General features: G+C 47.3%; 1 protein-coding gene across 1 annotated transcript in view; it reads left to right on the top strand.

The window, feature by feature from the left end:
* The window catches only part of GATC (glutamyl-tRNA amidotransferase subunit C), a 127,036-nt gene that overhangs the window by 1,160 nt on the left and 107,453 nt on the right, over positions 1 to 18,423 (top strand). The gene's annotated exons all lie outside the window — the stretch shown is intronic.

Genomic DNA, 18,423 nt, shown 5'->3' with positions numbered 1-18,423 from the left:
ATTAATGATGCCAAGGTATACATCCACCATTCACAGTCTTACGGCCCATATAACTAGGACCCATTACGAATTGCGAGCCTCTTTCTTTGCATCAAAAACGAGTCATGACACAAACATCTGTAACATTCCAGCGTCTACAGCTCTCCTTGCGACCATCTTCGACTTTAACAATAGTCCAAATGTGAACCAGGACATGATGTGTAAACTTTGACCAGAAACTTCAAGTAGGATCACACCCTTTTTGTTCTGCACCTGAAATAACAAGCATTTGCAATGCAATAGGTCTCGTATTAGGAAAGTTTGAGTTATTGGTATTGTAAATGACACATTTTTTATTTATGTGTTGATTTTGAAAATAGCGAAATTAATAGCTTTGTCATTTACAATGCCAATAGTTATAACTTTCGCAAATGTGACACCTATAGCATTTGTAATGCAATATGTGTTGTATTTCCGTGACTTAGATGTATTGATATTACAAATAACAATGGCTTTTATTTTTTTTATAATTAATACTTAAATAAAAGTTATTTTAATTTATAATGGCAATAGCTTAAACTTTTGTAATTAACTTTTGTGAAGATTATGTTCAGTATATTTTATTATGACGAAAATCCAAGAACAGAAGGGAAATATTAACATCTTTTTGTGACATTTGTAATAAAGCTTGAAACATTGAGAGAACATATTTGAACAAGTTGTTGAATGGTTGCACAGATTGATGCTGTGGTGGTGCTGAGTGATGCTGTGGTGGTGCTGAGTGATGTTGGGGTGGCGACGAGTGATGCTGTTGCGGGGACGAGTGATGCTGTGGTGTTCAGTGATGCTATGGTAGCATATAGTGATGTTGTGGTGCCCCTGATTGATGTTGTGGTGCCCCTGATTGATGTTGTGGTGCCCCTGAGTGATGCTGTCGTGCCCCTGAGTGATGCTGTCGTGCCCCTGAGTGATGCTGTCGTGCCCCTGAGTGATGCTGTTGTGCCCCTGAGTGATGCTGTGGTGGTGCTGAGTGATGTTGTGGTGATGCGATAGATAGAGTGAGTGCGATAGATAGATAGAGTGAGTGAGTGCGATAGATAGATAGAGTGAGTGCGATAGATAGAGTGAGTGCGATAGATAGATCGAGTGAGTGCGATAGATAGATAGAGGGAGGGCGATAGATAGATAGAGGGAGGGCGATAGAGTGAAGGAGATAGATAGATATATAGATAGATGGATAGAGTGAGGGCAATAGATAGACAGGTAGAGTGATTGCGATAGATAGACAGATAGAGTGTGGGCGATAAATAGATAGACAGATAGAGTGAGGCCGATAGATAGATAGAGTGAGGGCGATAGATGGATAGATAGAGGGCGATGGATAGAGGGCGATAGATGGATAGATAGAGGGCGATAGATGGATAGATAGAGGGCGATAGATAGAGGGCGATAGATGGATAGATAGAGGGCGATAGATAGATAGAGGGCGATAGATAGATAGAGTGAGGGCAATAGATAGATAGAGTGAGGGCGATAGATAAATAGATAGAGTGAGGGCGATAGATAGAGTGAGGGCAATAGATAGATAGAGTAAGGCCGATAGACAGAGTGAGGGCGATGTGGAGGGTTAGGAGAGATGTGTAGGAGGCATACAGGGAAGGTTAGGAGAGATGTCTAAGAAAGGCAGACTGGGAGGGTGAGGAGAGATGGAGTAAGAGGCAGACAGGGAGGGTTAGGAGAAATGTGTAAGAGAGGCAGGTGGAGGTGGCTAGGAGAGATGGTGTAAGAGGCAGGCAGGGAGGGTTAGGACAGATGTTATAGAGTGGTAGGCGGGGGAGGGTTAGGAGAGATGTGTAAGAGAGGCAGGCGTGGAGGGTTAGGAGAGGTGTGTAAGAGAGGCAGGTGGGATAGGCCTCATGAGAGGATCTAAGAGAGAATGAAATGAATGAGAGGCATAAAAGGGATGGTCTGGGGGAGTGGCAGGTGTGCGAGAGAGACTGCTTTGAAATAAGGATACACAGTGCTGGTAAAGAATACATTGCCTAGGAGAGTAAGAAGGAGACGAAGAGAGAAAGAGACATTGAGTGACTGAAAGGTTAACGGGGAGATTAAAGAGATGGTCTGAGGGATGGAGAGAGGGAAACAGCAGCAGGGTATGGGATGAACTGAGAAATAAAGAGAGGATGGTGGCATAGGGATACACAAGATGTCCAGAGACAGAAAAGAAGGAGCAGGAAGAGACAACGAGGTTCTGAATAAGGGCACAGTAATGTTTTTTCTCGAGAGACGGGACAAACATGAGAAGGAAGGAAAGGCCACACACACTAAAATAAGAAGCAAGAAAATTAGATTGACATTGCAACCAATAAGCAAGAACAACAATAAGCAATGGACCACTTTAAGTTAATATGTTTGGCAACAGACTGAGTACCCCCACAGAATTCGACCACCAGAAACCCCAAGGATTAAATGGAATTAGCCAGGAAATTCGACCAAACCATCAAGAATCAATGCCCAGTGCACTGGGAAACAAGCACCAAGATGCTAGAACGTTACAGGTCACCTGGAATAAACTTTAAGCTTTTAAAGGCTTGCAAAATACCAAACTATGAAAAAAAGCCACTGCCAAACATATCCATCCTAACACAGATAAAACAAACTCAGAAGATCGAATCTGCCAAAAGTCACCAGGGATAAGTTAAGAAACCTTTGCTTCACTATTGGGTCACTAACAAAGGCTGTCCGAAAACATACTTAAAGCCAAGGAATAAAGACTAATAATAAGAAACTTCACCGTTCTAGCATCTATGCCGAAGACTGCAGGGAATGGAGGGATATAGATATGATTGCGAGAGAGAGAGAGCGTATAAAATATGAAACACGAAATAGCACAAACTTAAAATCACTCCCATCGCGTAGAGCCCTTATAGTTGTGTGTAGTGTTTTTGGCTCTACTTCTGGAAAGCTGTTGCATGCACTTGGAAACCTCTCCAATAATCACAACCGATCTGGTCTCATACTGTGACCTTGATTTCAAAGAACACTTATACATCAGTGGATTGATTTCTGAAACATAGTAAAATGTATCTGAATTCAAGCAAAAGAAGCATCCGTGGAACAGTATATATAACGGATAATACTGACACACTAGTCATCTGTTGAAACATGTATGGTAGCGCATAGAACTGTACTGGACAACTATACCTCGCAATCGCTAATAATGTAATACTAAAAAGGTCTGGAATGTTATACTCATGCTAATAACCTCTATGGGTGTGCTCCGTGACTGGATCACATGCAGCTTGTTTTATGTGAGAGAGCCAGGCGGGGTTTCAAGATGTCACCATGCTACCATTTATAATTATGATTTTTTTTAAAGTCTTACATTTGCTAAAAACAGAAGCAGTTGCAAGCAACTTTCAGCACGTGTAAGCTTTGCAGACATGTGCCTAAACTACAGCCAATTTACATTTAAGTAGTCTTTTGAAAATTGAACACTGGAAGTCCCTGGGCTAGGTTTCTTGCAGCAAAATCCAGACTCTGCAGCAAGGGCACTAACTAAACATCCTTCCTTGTTTTTATAACAAGCGTGTCTCCGTTGTGAGTGTTTTCCTAGGCAACCGTAATATGGCACAGTTAGACCACTCATTATTTTTCTAATTAAGTGACAGACACCAACTACCAATTGTTCTACATCCGACCAAACTTAAGGACCGATTGACATTTACATTATCTTCCAAATGTTCAGAAAGACAATCTCCTTAATCACCATCACTCCCACAATTCAACAATAGATGTAGTAACACATTTCTTTAAGCAACGCCTTCCTAAAATTACTTTAAAAGTTATACAGAACAGTTTTACAGTGACATACATACCTTCCAAGACAGAGCCTTTCCATGACAATAATAAAGCAAACCTTTTGAACACGGTAAAATAGGAGAGACTTTTTTCTGGTCCAAGGGCGATAGAAATCAGAAAAGGGTTTACCGTTTTAGTGCTTTCAATGTTTAGAGCAAAAGAGAAAAATAGTTGAAATCAAACATGATGGGCGTTTTTAAAGGTGCTGGTTAGTCAAACAAAAACACTTGATGTGCTCACCATATGTGATGAAACTAAACGAAACGCTTCGGATATATTACACATGCTACGTCCCGAATATTGACAAAGCCTAAATACACCATTCGTTGTAAACGATGCGTGCAACAAATAATTAGCTTTTTTTTTAATAAACAACACACTAGAATTAAATATGATTAAAACAATGAATACAATGACAAATTCAATGCAGCACATGCCTGGTAATTGCACCCGGTCTGGGTAATTCTGTACCTTGGACTCTGACACGACGCGGACGGTGCGAGATACAGTGCAGCTTACTGCATGTGGCAGCCAGGAGAGTAAGGCACTGAAACTGATTACATGCCCTTCAGATGGAGGCTAAGTAGCGCCCTTGAGGAATGAGAACAGTAGCACTGTCAGAGAAGGGAGGCCCTGCCAAAAGTAGGCTACAGTTCTGCCGGTGCATGGGGGCTACCCTGAGGCTGGCAGTGATCATGAGTAAACGTACTCGCCGTGCGCCTGCCGTGGAGAACCTAGGCGCACAAGGACGGTCTATGGGCGCGCGCACCTGCGAGGCTGAGCTATCAATTAATAATCAAGCCGTGGATGGCTGCGCATCGCATATTTGCATTGATTATTATCACTTAAAAGAATTTCATTTAAGTGTATCCGACTCAAAATGATTCAGACAGAGACGGGGAAAGAAAGTCTACGAGCTCGCCATGGGCAGCTGGAAGATGCAGCCGAGGCAGAGCTGTGCCTTGGAGGAGCTGCAGCCCCTCTTCATGCCACTACTGAAGACGAGAAATACTACAGAGAGAGAACACGTTAATAACACAAAACTTGAAGGAAAAGTATTCAGAGCATTGCAATTAGAGCACCCGACATTACAACAGAAATACAACACAGATGTATTCTGCTGTTTTCATCTAAATTGTAATGAGTCCGACACATGAGTAAAACTATAATTTTTAAATAAGAGAAAATGTACGGCAGCAGTTTTTGATGCAGCACATATTTAAATTCAAATATGTTTGGAGCAGTCCTGTTGCTTTAGAGTGCATAGTTAGCTACTGGAATGAAAAACAACGTGATAACTAATTCCCAAGGTAGCGTCGAGTTTTGCCTTGCTGCGTGTTCTGTAGAAAATGGTGTTGCTCTCTCATGACTGGGAGCAAAATCCCTTTACCCCTAGCTGCCTTTCGATCAATGCAGATTTCAGAAGCTTTGGGAGTCTCAGGAATGTTTGGAACGGAGGGGGAGGGACAGCAGAGAGAGTGGGGTGAAGGAGCGAGGGGAGAGAGATGGCAAGGAAAGCAAAACAAGCTCTTGGCATTGCTGTGGGGAGGGGGAAAGGTGGGAGGAGAAACGCGAGACATGGCCTGGCGGCCGTGAAAGTGAAAGTACGGCCGGGAATAATTAGGGGAGGAGAAATGCCTGAGGCAGAGCGCACAGCTTCAGATGCCTGTGGGAGAGAGGCTGGTGGCTTTGAAGTGCACGCGCTTTTTTCACGGGCAATGCATGCCATCGCCGATGGTTAAGCTCTGGTTAAGCCCCAATATCTCTCGCAAGCTCAATGCGCAAGCGCATTGACAGGCTCGCCCTAAAGAGGGACTAGTATTGTCAGTGGAAAACACCCAGTATATAAGGGCGGATAACAAATCATAACTGTTATGACAATGACAAAATGGATGGGATAATCCTCGCCTCCGTGTCCTTAATAGAATAAAAAATTCTTGGTGCGAATGTTAGCAATTTTTTAAATTCTATTAAAGGATCAGAGGGTTTGGATTATGTTAGTTTCATGCTTATCAAAAACCACAAATGAGATGTCGCCCACAGGTTTGTAATAAAACAGTTTAAAAGTAGATTCAGAAGATCAGTCAGCTGATTTCATTATATCCTGGACATTTGAACCCAACATATACCATTTAGACCCCATTGCGCCTCTACCAGAATGAGTACCAAACAGTTGTGTGTCAATACCAGCCTCTGCCATGATGGATATCAGCCATCTTGCAATTGTGGCATATGTAACAGGCTTAAAAGGCTTTTGTAACGCAATTAACACTCTTGTACAACCCTCCGGACTTACTGGTGGAGTGGATTCTTTCTTATGCCTTTAGACATTAAACTACGCATAATTTCTCATTAGAAGGAAAAGATTATACTTAATGGAACGTGAAAACATTTTAGTTCTAGCAGAAATAGTAAATGAAACCCCTTTTGGGGAGAATACTCTACCCGTCAATTCGAGAACTCTCACATCAGAAACACGTTGACAAGCAGATAAGCATAAGAGCATAGCTAATTTGGCCAACAATTATTTTCTTGATAACTGTGAATTGTCTGCCCACTGTTCAAACAAGGCCAACACCTTGGAAACATCCCATAAAAAGGAATACCTAGCCTTAGGAGGGTTCGCTACCCGAATCCCTATAGGCAGCTAGCATATCAATGGATGCATACCTACCGGTCTGGCCTCTACCTGGATATATCCTGCCGAAATGGTAGATCGAACATTGTTTACAAACCTGTAGGTTTTTCCTTCTGATAAGAGATTAGCCTGCCTCCACAGGATCCACATGACTTTCCAAGCACCAACCCATCCAGCCTCGTCCTGCTAACGACTGCCGCTTCCTGGCGGAAGGAGACCAGGCCTGTCGAATGAAGTCTGGAGCTTGTTTCCAAAATTCCTAGCAATGTTGGCTGAAAGCCTTCAGGCCATCAGGGATAGTTGCCCCGACAGTACCAATGGATGCAGCTCCCCCTGAGGGTCCTGGAGCATCGTTGGAGACCAAGGAAGAAGGAGAGGACAATTGCACTCAAACGCCAACAGCATGAGGAACCAAGGCAGTGCCTTCCAAAGAGGGGTGACCTGTGCTTTGCTTTTCAAATAACAGTTTTTTTTGTACCCTGTCCCAGCGTACAAATTGTTATTGGACTATTGCACGTTTAATTAAAATCATTACAATTGAGGATCCCAGAACAGGGGAAAAATACACAGTTAAATAGGAAGTAAAAAATATAAAATCTGTTATAAAAGACATAAAAACATTATAAATAATGGACTGCTCTTTTCTCTGCAGTCTAAAAGGCTTCCCTTTATCCCCCATCAGCAGCTGTTCTCAGTCCAGATGAGAGCCGGATTGGTTGACAGGCTTACCCAAACCCAGCATATCAATCATTATAAGAGTGTACGATTCAGCGTGGAGGAGGTTCACGGGTCTGGGATAGCAAAAAGTGTGGTTGCAGATTTCATAAATTACATGTAACTGGCTTCTAGTTGGGCTGAATCTCTTCTCAAACAGGCTTCTAAGGAGCCTTGACAGATCCTGGCATTTAAAAATGCACCATACCTGCTGAAGCCAGAACGTCCTTAACGGGAACAACTTGTCACAGATGCAAATCGCATGTGTCAATGATTCCTCTCCCTTCGCTCAAAGGAGAAATTATCATAGTCATCCAGGTTCCTTTGTCCGTACCAGTAGGATTTTAAAGGGATTAATCCAAATCACAAGCCCATTAGCTGACGTCTCATGCTCAAGCGAAAGGGCAGAACAAGATAGGATGGAAGGATTCCTGGCTCTTACAGTATTGAGACCATCCCTCCGTGTGCCAATTTCTTTAGTGCTTGTATGTCATATTCCATTGATATTAGTCTCGCTTGTTTGATCAGAAGTTTGGCAGCCAAGGGCACGCCCCAGCAGGCCGCTCTTCCCAATTTCACTTGCCTCCAGTGCCTCTAGGGAGTGATTTAGGTACTTGTGCCAGTTTGTTGTCGGGTACTTATCACTTCTCAGATTATTTTTTTTATTGTGTGATTCTTTACCTGCTTGGCTTTAAGGCTGTAGTCTACAAACTTCACTTTTAGTATCCAGTGGTGCGAGGCTGACCAAAACTCTTTTCGAATGTGGGCCGTGCAATGTACAATTTGGGAGCAAAAATACTCTTCTATAATAGGAGGACTGTGCCATGTTCAGACAGTTGGCCATTTTGTCTCTGAATAGTAGTTTACAGTATGCAACCTTGCTTCAGGCCTTTATTTGTACAGATTTTGTTTGTGGTGGTCCATCCAGCACTAACTCTTTTCTTTGTCAGTTGTCAGAGTATAGAGCAATAATAGCTTTCTGTAAATTTTGAGGAATGCCCTAGGTATTCAGTTTAGACCAGCGTTTCCATCTTAATACACTGTCGAATGCAGTTGGAAAATTGCTTAGAGGGTCTTGCCCGTTGCAGCCACAGTAGCTTCACTCAAGTGGGAGATACAGATGAGGTTATCTTCGAGGTGACAGCCCTTTTGAAAGCTTGGTTGAGACAGGCGGGTTAATTTCTTTCCCTTTACCCAGGTTTGGAGCGCCTGCTTTAAAATGCTATTGAGGCTCGTCCCTTCCTTCGCAAGAAGCAAAATTAGGGGATAGTTCCCAGGGCATGATCGAGAGCCTTTCTTGTGGACAGTGACTAAGAGTGAACCCCACCATGATTCTGGAATGATTGCCCCCAATAGATATTCTTGGAATAAGGGAGCCATTACTTAGGCCCATCGAGTCAGGACCCAGTATTTCCGAAATAAGGGAGCTAATACTGAGGCCCATCGAGTCTGGGCCCACTTGTATACCGCAGCCAGGATGCCACTTGTTCCTGAGGCACCCCTTGCTCTCATCAACTTGATTGCTGCTTCTACTTGACCTAGACTTATTGATTGCATGTCTGAGGGGGCCAGGCTTAGTGATGTAGGTTGCTTGTTGGATCCAATTTCAGGTGTCTTAAGCTAGCTGCAGTTTGCCAGATGGTCTACTAATAGGCCTTTAATGTAAGAGTCCCATTTCGGGGGGCAGTGTTGGCAACAGGCGCCGGACGATTTGAGGAGGAGCCTTTATTAATCGTTTGGAAAAACAAAAATTTAGGAACATGGATTTCAACTGCACACAAACTGACAATGGAGAGAGAGGAGTTTATCTGGCTATGGATAGACAGTACACTGGGGTGTATAGTAAAAAGGATACTTTATTGGTTAATATAATTATTTGGGATCTAACTTTTTAACATTCATTGTTGATCCAAAGTTCATTCTATTATTGTGCAATTTATCTTTGTTATACATCACAATACATTTAGATTTCAATTCACATATCATACATAAATACAAAACGTGCATGAATTGTACACCAACTGTAATCAATATACAAGGATAAGTGGTATTAATGATAAAGGCATGGCTATACCTTTAGCCATGCCTTGCCTTTATGATTAATACCACTTATCCTTGTATATTGATTACAGTTGGTGTACAATTCATGCACATTTTGTATTTATGTATGATATGTAAATTGAAATCTAAATGTATTGTGATGTATAACAAAGATAAATTGCACAATAATAGAATGAACTTTGGATCAACAATGAATGTTAAAAAGTTAGATCCCAAATAATTATATTCACCAGTAAAATATCCTTTTTACTATACACCCCAGTGTACTGTCTATCCATAGCCAGGTAAACTGCTCTCTCTCCATTGTCAGTTTGTGTCCAGTTGAAATCCATGTTCCTAAATTTTTGTTTTTCCAAACGAATCAATCATCCCGATTTAGGAACTTTAGTCGGGGATACCACCTTTCCTTACACACGGAGCCTTTATTAATCCACAGCCAGAATTTCCTCGGATTCTTGGATTTTATTACCTCATGCAATTCGTTCCATATTTGGGCCTAATTGTTCCTCTTTTGGGCATAAAGATCTTCCCTATATTCTAGTTGTATCACAGCCACCTGGGTTCCCAACCATTTACGCCCCCCTGTAACAGCTAAACTTTTTCAAGACTTTGTTTAAGCTTCTTTTATGGGCTGCTATTTGGTTTTTTAGGTCTCGCCTACGCAGCTCACATGCGTTGCGTAGGAGGACCTTTAGCCGTCGCTCTGCTCTTTTTGGACAAACAATAATGGTTCTGTCGGAAACAGCATTTTAATTTCAAATGTATTTTATTGATTTTGGAAGCAGAAATAGGTATCACAATACAGTGGAAAGGTATTATGCATATAAATCGAGCTAGACAGACAAACATGTAATCTCTGGAGATTGAGTAAAAGGCGAGGTGTATATGCCAGAGCAAGGTTGCAAACCCAAAGATGAAAATGATGAGCAGTACAAGAGGACAGAGTGGTAATAACAAAAACCAGAACTCTCCCCCGAACTCCAACCTACCCTTCCCTCCCCTACCCCAACCAGTGTGCCATGTGCTAGAGACAGTATCAGAGGTAGTCCAATAGTGGATAAAGCAATCAAGCAGAAGAGCAATGAGGTTCAGGCGTAGTGTCAGTAAGGCGCAGAATGCAAAGGTATTTGGGGCATGTGATTTCATTGTATTCTTTGGACAGGAGGGATAGCAACGGAAGCCAAACCTTTTGGAATGCAGTGGTGGTATGCGTAAGTGTTGCCTGAATGCGCTCCATCCCCAAAGTGAACCATAGTTTGTGTCACCATCCCGTATGCGTGGGTTTGGTGGGCGAGCCCCAGAGTGACAAGACATGTTGTGTAGCTGCTTGCATGGCAATCCCCATTTGGCGGCCCCTTATAGATTTGAGGGGAAAAGTGAGTGCGTTGGGGAGGCCCAGGACAGTGTAGGCCGGGAATCTCGGGATTTCGGTATAAAAGGTGGAGTCAATGTCGTTCAGGACCACTTCCCAATAGCTTCAGAGCTCGCGACAGTCCCAAAGGAAGTGGGTTAGTGTGCCTTGTTCCCCGCATCCCCTCCAGCACAGTGCGCTGCGCGTCGGATTCCCTCAATGAAGCCGGGCCGGTGTGAGGTGCCAATACATTGCCAGTTTCACCTCAGTTTCCCTGCCCGCAGTGTTACTTGTGGTGTGTGAGGTCCTGTAGTATATGTAGCTCCATTCTTTAGGTGTTAGTGGCCTACCAAGTTCAGCCTCCCATCGCCTTTGACCCGCTGTTTTTCCTGGGATGGGTGGGGGCGTGAGCATCTTGTAGAGGTCCGAAATAAGATGGGTATCTGTGTCTTTCGTCAGTAACCATTTCTCAAAAACTGTCATCGGTCGTCCCACCAGGGGGGTGGAAACCGGGTTGGTGAGCCAGTGACGGAGTTCGAAGTATTGAAAAAGGTGAGGGTTCGCTATCTCCTAGTCTTGCTTGATGTCCGAGAGGGGAAGGAAGCCCCGCAGGTCTAAGAGATCACCGGCAGAACGGCAGGTGGTACCACGCCGTTGCGAAAAGGCATAAGGGTCGTTGCCCGACAGGAACTCCGGGTTATCCAGGATTGGGGTGAACGGAGAAGGAAATGTCAAGCCCTTCTTGACAGCGACCGAATCCCAGATCCGCAGGGTAGTGCGGGTGATTGGGGAGTTTAAGATGTATCGCGGCCGGTGCTGCCGGGCAAGGAAAGGAACCCTCCAGAGAGGCGTCCGAGCCATAGCTCTATCCTGGAAGAGCCGCCTCTTCTCGGACTCTGGCCTGTACCATTCCACCAGATAGTGGAGCTGGGAGGCTTGGAAATATTGCAGTAGATTGGGGACCCCAAGACCCCCTCGTCCATGCTCCTGTATGCCAGCTGTTTATGTAAGCGCGCCCACTTACCCTCCCAAATGAAATGGTGAAGGGCGGCCTGTAGGTCCGCGAGGACTCCCACGGGGGGCGCGACCGGGAGGGTCTGAAAGAGATATAAGATCTTAGGTAGGACTGACCTCTTTACCGCCACGACTCTCCCTATTAGGGAGAGGGGTTGCTTTGACCAACGCGCGAGATCCGTCCGGATCTGGGTAACGAGGGTCTTGTAGTTAAGTGCTATCGTCGATTCCGCCGCAAGTGAGAGTGACTCCCAGATATGGGAGTTGTGTGGTGACCTGGAGATCGCTCCCATACGTAGAGGCAGACCTGTTAGACTGGACATTTTTGCCTAAAGGTAATATCAGGGATTTCCCCCGATTGATTCGAAAGCCCGGGACAACACCGAAGAAGTCAAGTTCCTCCAAAAGGGCGGGTATCGAGCGGGTTGGGTGGTCAAGAGCGGCTATTATATCATCAGCATAAAGGCTGACTGTGTGGGGTTCCCGGCCAAAGGTGATGCCCTGGATGTCAGGGTTGTCCCGTATCCTCTGCGCTAGGGGCTCTATGTACAGGGCAAACAGGAGGGGGGAAAGGGGGCATCCCTGTCTCGTGCCCCGTTGGATCTCAAACGGGTCTGGTCGAAGGCCACCCAGACGGACCTGAGCTTGGGGGCGATGGTAACAGCAGGCAACCCAAGACTGAAAGCGGTCCCCCAGCCAAAAACGCATCAGGACACGTCGCAGGTAGGTCCAATCGACACGATCGAATGCCTTTTCAGCGTCGATGGCTAACAATGCGGAATCTGAGTCCTGGAAATGGGCCTTGTCTATCAGGTGGAGTACCCGTTTGGTGTTATCGCTACATTGACAGTTAGGCACAAAGCCCGATTGGTCAGGCTCCAAGATCCCAGGTAGGCATGGACCAAGTTGTGCAGCTAGAATGCCGGTGAAGAGTTTCAGGTCAAGGTTTAGCAGCGAAATAGGGTGAAATACAGAACAGTGCGTGGGTGTCTTACCCGGTTTAGGCAGCACCACCACTTCGGCTGCTAGCATATCTGGGGGAATGGAGCTTGGGCCTTCAAAGGAATTGAAGAGCCTGGCGAGGACAGGAGCTAACAGTTGGCTAAAGGTTTTGTAAAAACCAGCCGAAAAGCCGTCCGGGCCCGGAGACTTAAGCGGGCGGAGGCGAGATATAGCGGCTAGCACCTCCTCCAGTCGGATGGGGGCGTCCAAGGCTTCCGTATTTGCCTGAGAGAGTTCGATAATCGCTGACGTATCCAGATATGCATCGACCTCCTCAAGAGACACCGCCTCGGCCCCGTATAGTGAGGCATAATAGGCTCGAAACGCCTCTGCAACCTGGGTCTCCTCAGTGAGGACGACGCCAGAATCATCTGTAAGGCCGGAGATCTTGGAGCGTTGGGTCCTAGCTTTCAAGGCACTGGCAAGTAAGCGGACGGTTTTATTACCCCCAATATAATATGTATGACAAAGGCGTAGCGCAGCGAATTCCGCCCAGTCAGTGTCCAGACTGGCCAGTTGGGCCCTAGCTACCTTCAGCTGTCTCCAGACGCGTGGAGCGCATGTGCGGCTGTTGACTCTCTCCAGCTCAGAAACCTGAGAGGTGAGGGCATCTCTCTTCGCCCTGCGGTCTTTGGCCTCTGCTGCGGGTATTGCAATAAGTTCACCGCGTGCTACCGATTTCAGGGCTCCCCATAGAGCCGACAACGATATCTCATTAATGGCTAGGTAGTCAGTGATTCATTTGTGCAGTCGTTTAGTGACCTCCGGTCTCTGTAGGAGAGTTTCGCGTAGACACCATGACCCGCTGGGACGAGGGGATGCAGGGAGTTGAAGCGATATCTCCACCTCATCATGGTCCGATATGGCTGCAGGCACTATGCAAACCTCGTCAAGGGCTGTAAGCAGCTCAGAGGAGCCCAAGTAATAGTCCAGCCTGGCATATGTGAGGTGTACGTGGGAGTAAAAGGTAAATTGCGTTTCGTCAGGATGCTTGGCCCTACAGAGGTCCACTAGGCCTCTCTCCAGCAGCCACTCCGTTCCAGTCGCCGAGATAGCGCCCGAGTCTCCGTAACGATGCCCTGACCTGTCCTTGTTCGTGTCCATAACTAAGTTCAGGTCCCCACCCATGAGCAGGAGCGAATTAGAGGTCTGAAGTGACTCTGAAGCTGCGCCTTTCAAAAACGCCTCTTGTCCCGTATTTGGGGCATAGACGGAGCCGATCGTCAGGCGCATGTTGCCTATTAGAAAAGTATATGCCAAAAGGCGTCCCTTGACCTCACCAACCTTGTCCCCCACCCTTCCCCGGAAACGCTTAGACACTAAGACGGCCATCCCGGCTTTCTTTGTGGGGAGAGAAGAAAAGAACTGCTGTGGGAAAGCGCGGGAGCGCATTCTATGCCAGTCTTTGGGCAGAAGGTGGGTCTCTTGTATTAGACAAATGTCAGCCCCTGAGTTTTCTAGGTAGGCGATGACAGCCCTTCTCTTGATAGGATTATTCAACCCTTTCACATTAAGGGTTATCACTTTCAAAGTGGAATCAGCCATGGTAGAGGGGGTAGGTGGTGTAACGCAAAATCAAAGGTGTGTATCCGCGGCAGGCATGGATGTAGTGAACTATTTAGCCTGCATGGCAGATAGGAGTGTAATGAGCTAATCCGCTCAAGGGGACCCCTGGGAGCCCCGGTGTCGGAGGAGATAATGCATGAAGCGTCAAATATGGTGGAGGACGTATCCAAAAGTGAGCGGAAAAGAGGCTTCAGTTGAAGAGGCGAGCGTTGCAATGGGAGGCAACTGGAACATATAGCAATGTCATCATTGACAAATTCCCTTTGGCACACTGGTTCCCACCCGCAGACCCACCCGTTGTCCCCAACTAACCCAAACTGAACCTGTGTCCCACCATCCCCCTCCCCGGTCCAACCCCAGGAGCTCAAAACGTGAACCCCAGTCCCCAACCCCAACCAGCCATCCCTCCCCACCCACCACCCATTTCCCAACACCCAAACCACAAGAACACATAGTCCCAGTCCTGCTAGTCCATACAGGGCCGTGGTTAAGTTACAAGTTTGGGTCATGTCCATCGTGGCCCCCCGCCCGGCACCCCCCCCCCCGGCCCGTGAGCATGGTATGCGTTATGACCAGCCCCCCATCGGGCATATAGATCATATTATAGAGGGTGACGTTTCCTTGGCCACCTCCGCCACCGCTGTTGCTCTCTCTTGTGTAATGATGTGGGCCTCGGGTTTCAAACATTGTGACAGGGATCTTCTGCGGCCCACTGTTTGCCATCCATTACTAGAGGACCCCTGCGAGGCCCGCATTGGCGTCGCGTCCTCCTCCCAGTCGAGTCCCAGAAGAGCACACGTGTCTTTGAGCGAACGCAGTTGATGTAGGGCCCCATTCCATTTAAATATCAGCCGGAACGGGTGGCCCCAGCAATATGGAACCCCCTGTTGCCGCAGGAAATCTGTTGCCACTTTAAATGTTTTCCTCTTTTGTAGCGTGATAGCTATAAGATCCTGGTATAGGGCGACAGGGTGACCCCTAAATTGAAGCGGCTGTGCCCGTCTGGCCTCTCGAAGAATCCTCTCTTTAAGTGGGAAATCCGGAAGAAAAGCCAAAATGTCCGACGGCGGGGCGGCAGCCCGCCTGGGAAGCCCCACTCTGTGTGCTCTGTCAATCCGAATGAGAAAGTCCACAGGTTCCCCCAAGATATGCCGGAAGAGGTCCTGTAGGTAGCCAGTGACATCCGCCCCTTCTTCTTTCTGAGGGACTCCCCGGACCCGTATGTTGTTGCGACGGGAGCGGTTTTCAAGGTCTTCCGCATGGGCCTGAAGGTCTAGCTGCTGATCTGTAAGTCGCAGGACTTCCTGCTGGAGCTATTAGATTTCGCTACTCCTGGTCTGATCAGCTTCTTCAATGGCCACAACGCGGTCTCCAAGACCCTCCACGTCCCTCCGGAGCTCCTTTACCTCTCCGGCCACCTCCTGTTTTAGGGACTTGAAATCATCTCTGAGGGAATTGAACAATGTCTCCAGGAAGGACCCGGTGATGGGCACATGGTCTTCGGATGACTCCGGCGGCGGTCTTGTGGCCTCAGGAGATGGTGGTTCTCTGCCAGGTTTGCGTTGAGGTTTGGCCAGCAGCTCCGGGAGGGTCTGAGTCGTTTTTTTCCCCTTGGAGTTAGCCATGTTGTGCCCAATCGCTGGGATGGGTCCGCTCGTAGACCTCCAGGGGGCTGGAGCTGGGGATAAAGGTAGATGTCCGGGGTCGCACGTGTGGAAGCAGCTTATGGTGCAGGGAGGCAGCTCCGTCCACGCGGTCCCAGGGGTCTCAGCAGGGGACAAGGGATCGGCCACGTGAAACCCAGACAGCAGGTAGGGGGGGCCAGCCACTCCGATCGCCGTGGTGTGCTTCTCTGCCAGGCACTAACCCTCTTCGTCTGGAGGGCCCCGGGCGGACAGCCACGCGCAAGGCTGGTGTAGGATGGGACCTCAGCATCCAGGGGCCCCGCCAGAGTGCACGCGGCCCCACCACTACCTCAGCAGCACAATCTGGCCCGTAGGCCCATCCGGGCACTACACCTGGAGCTCGAGTATGCCCCCCGAGATTCTTCTCTAGAGATCCTCCGCTGCACTCCTCACCTTAGTCCGTAGGGTCGCTGCGGCCTCTCAGCTGTGGGGGCGCCTTGGCCACACACCCCCTCGGTTCCGACCTCTCGGCCGCGGCCGCAGATTCCTCAGGTCAACCCACCACCTTTGGACGGGCGCGCTGTCCGGCTCACCCCAACGCTCCGCCGTGGCCGCCACGGGCACCACGCAAAGGATCGTCCAGCCCCGGCTCATACCGAGGCTCGAAGCTGGGGGCTCACAGTCGCGCGCCTCCTGGCCGGCTCGACCCACGCCGCCGGAGGTCGCTCTATGCGCAGGCTGTACCTCAGGGCCATCCCCTCTCCGGGAGCGGTCAGCCAAATCCCGCGGTGCGTCTCAGCTAGGCCCGAGACCGGGGCCTCGATTCTCTCGATGCCCGGCCGGCACCCTCGCACACTCTGCCGGCCGAGTCCCGGCGGCGGCGGCTCGCTCTCTGTCACACCCTCGCACCAGCGTCGCAGTCCACGGAGAGCAATGGCGGGCACTGCAAGCAGCTGCCCGAGCGCTGTACAAATCAGAGGCGGCCCATGGGCAGGAGCGGAGCCGATCACCATCACAGGGCGTCCGCCCTTTCGGGAGTCGGAGTCAGATGGCCGGTTTGCGCCAAGGCAGTATCAGGGGTCCCACAGGTCTAGCAGCGATATCTCGGGGTGACAGATAGCTGTAGTCGCCTGTCGGCCAAGATTGGTGGCATTCGAGGGGGGTCAGGCTATAGTTTAAGGGCTTTTAGGAGGGACCAGGGAAGGGAGCCACAGAGACCTGCGTCCGTTCAGGTCGCCATCTTGGCCACGCCCCGGAAACAGCATTTTAATTAAACATAGTACTTAATACCCAAACGTATTCATATACCCAATGACTGATATCTACCGTTTAAATTAATAAATCAACACTGACCCAAATAAGGAGAAAGTTAATCTTTAGTAATCACCTTTCTTCTAAGCATTAATTCTGCAAAGTTTTAGGTATGCTGTCCAAAATATACAATTACAGCGAATACAAATAGGGCATAAATAGTGATGTTGTGACTGAGTGATATAGGTGAAACAACAAATGTACATGTATAAAGATGAACTTTGTTCAGAAATCCACTGTGAAACACAATAGTCTCAAGAGATTAAATTTGTGTCTTTTGTTCTTTGGGACTTTGTACAGTTGGATGTGTGTCAAAAGTACGTCGACGTTTCGACCCTAGTGTTGATGCGCTGATTTATGAGCATCCGAAGAGGGTCTTTATCAGGACTGGGAGGGTTGGACAGCCTATGAATGTAAAGGATATACTGGCCTATGAAGGGTCAGTGCTACAAATTAGAGAAGGGGGCATCCTTACTTTGCTTACCCTCTTGTTAGGTGTGGGATTCATCTGATATAACACACTACATGGGTCGAAACCATCTGTATCTCCATGATATATACACCCTTTTGATTAAATACGTATGATATAATAGTGTAAACATTTAGGGTTAGATTGCAATGTACCCGTATAATCAGATATTAGACCAAACGTACAATTGCTTTACTGTTTTCCAGCATATAACCAATTCTTTTATACCGAGTCAGACGAGTATAAATGTATATGTTGGGAAATCATTGAATATAAATGAGTAGATATAATAATGTAAAGATTTAACGTAATACACCTATGTCAAACCTAGGTTCATGAATGTTTATGTACGGTGTTAAAATGCTTAAGTAACAATTAGTATCTTACACATTGAGGCTCATTAGCTAGACGTTATCTGTTAACAGAGCGGTGAAAAGCAGTAATATATCCCTACTAAATCAAGCGCCGACCAGCGCGCTAAACCACCATTGCGTTAAAATGTCAATCAACAAGCACGCCACGTTCAGCACAGGTCAAATACGACCAGCTGTAGCGCTCGGGTTGGCATTCACAACCAGGACCCGACGCTGACAGACGTCCTCCTTCCTCGCCTGAGTAAGTAAGAATCCCTGCCCGCTCCTCACCATGCGAGTTGGGACTAGAGAGATAATTGAAAGGATCGCGTACAGTTACATGTTCACCTAGTTACTTATTCTGAACACGCTTTGAAACTTCACAATCGCGTGTTATGAGCAAGAGACAGTCACGTTTCGGATCCGGTATAAATTAGGTTTAACACACAAGGAAACGCTTCCCACGGATCGCGTTTCAT

Source organism: Lissotriton vulgaris, chromosome 11, assembly GCF_964263255.1.
Source record: "Lissotriton vulgaris chromosome 11, aLisVul1.2, whole genome shotgun sequence".
Taxonomy (NCBI): Eukaryota; Metazoa; Chordata; class Amphibia; order Caudata; family Salamandridae; genus Lissotriton; species Lissotriton vulgaris.
The sequence above is the reverse complement of the archived record's forward strand: the minus strand, read 5'-3'. Positions and strand labels throughout refer to the sequence as shown.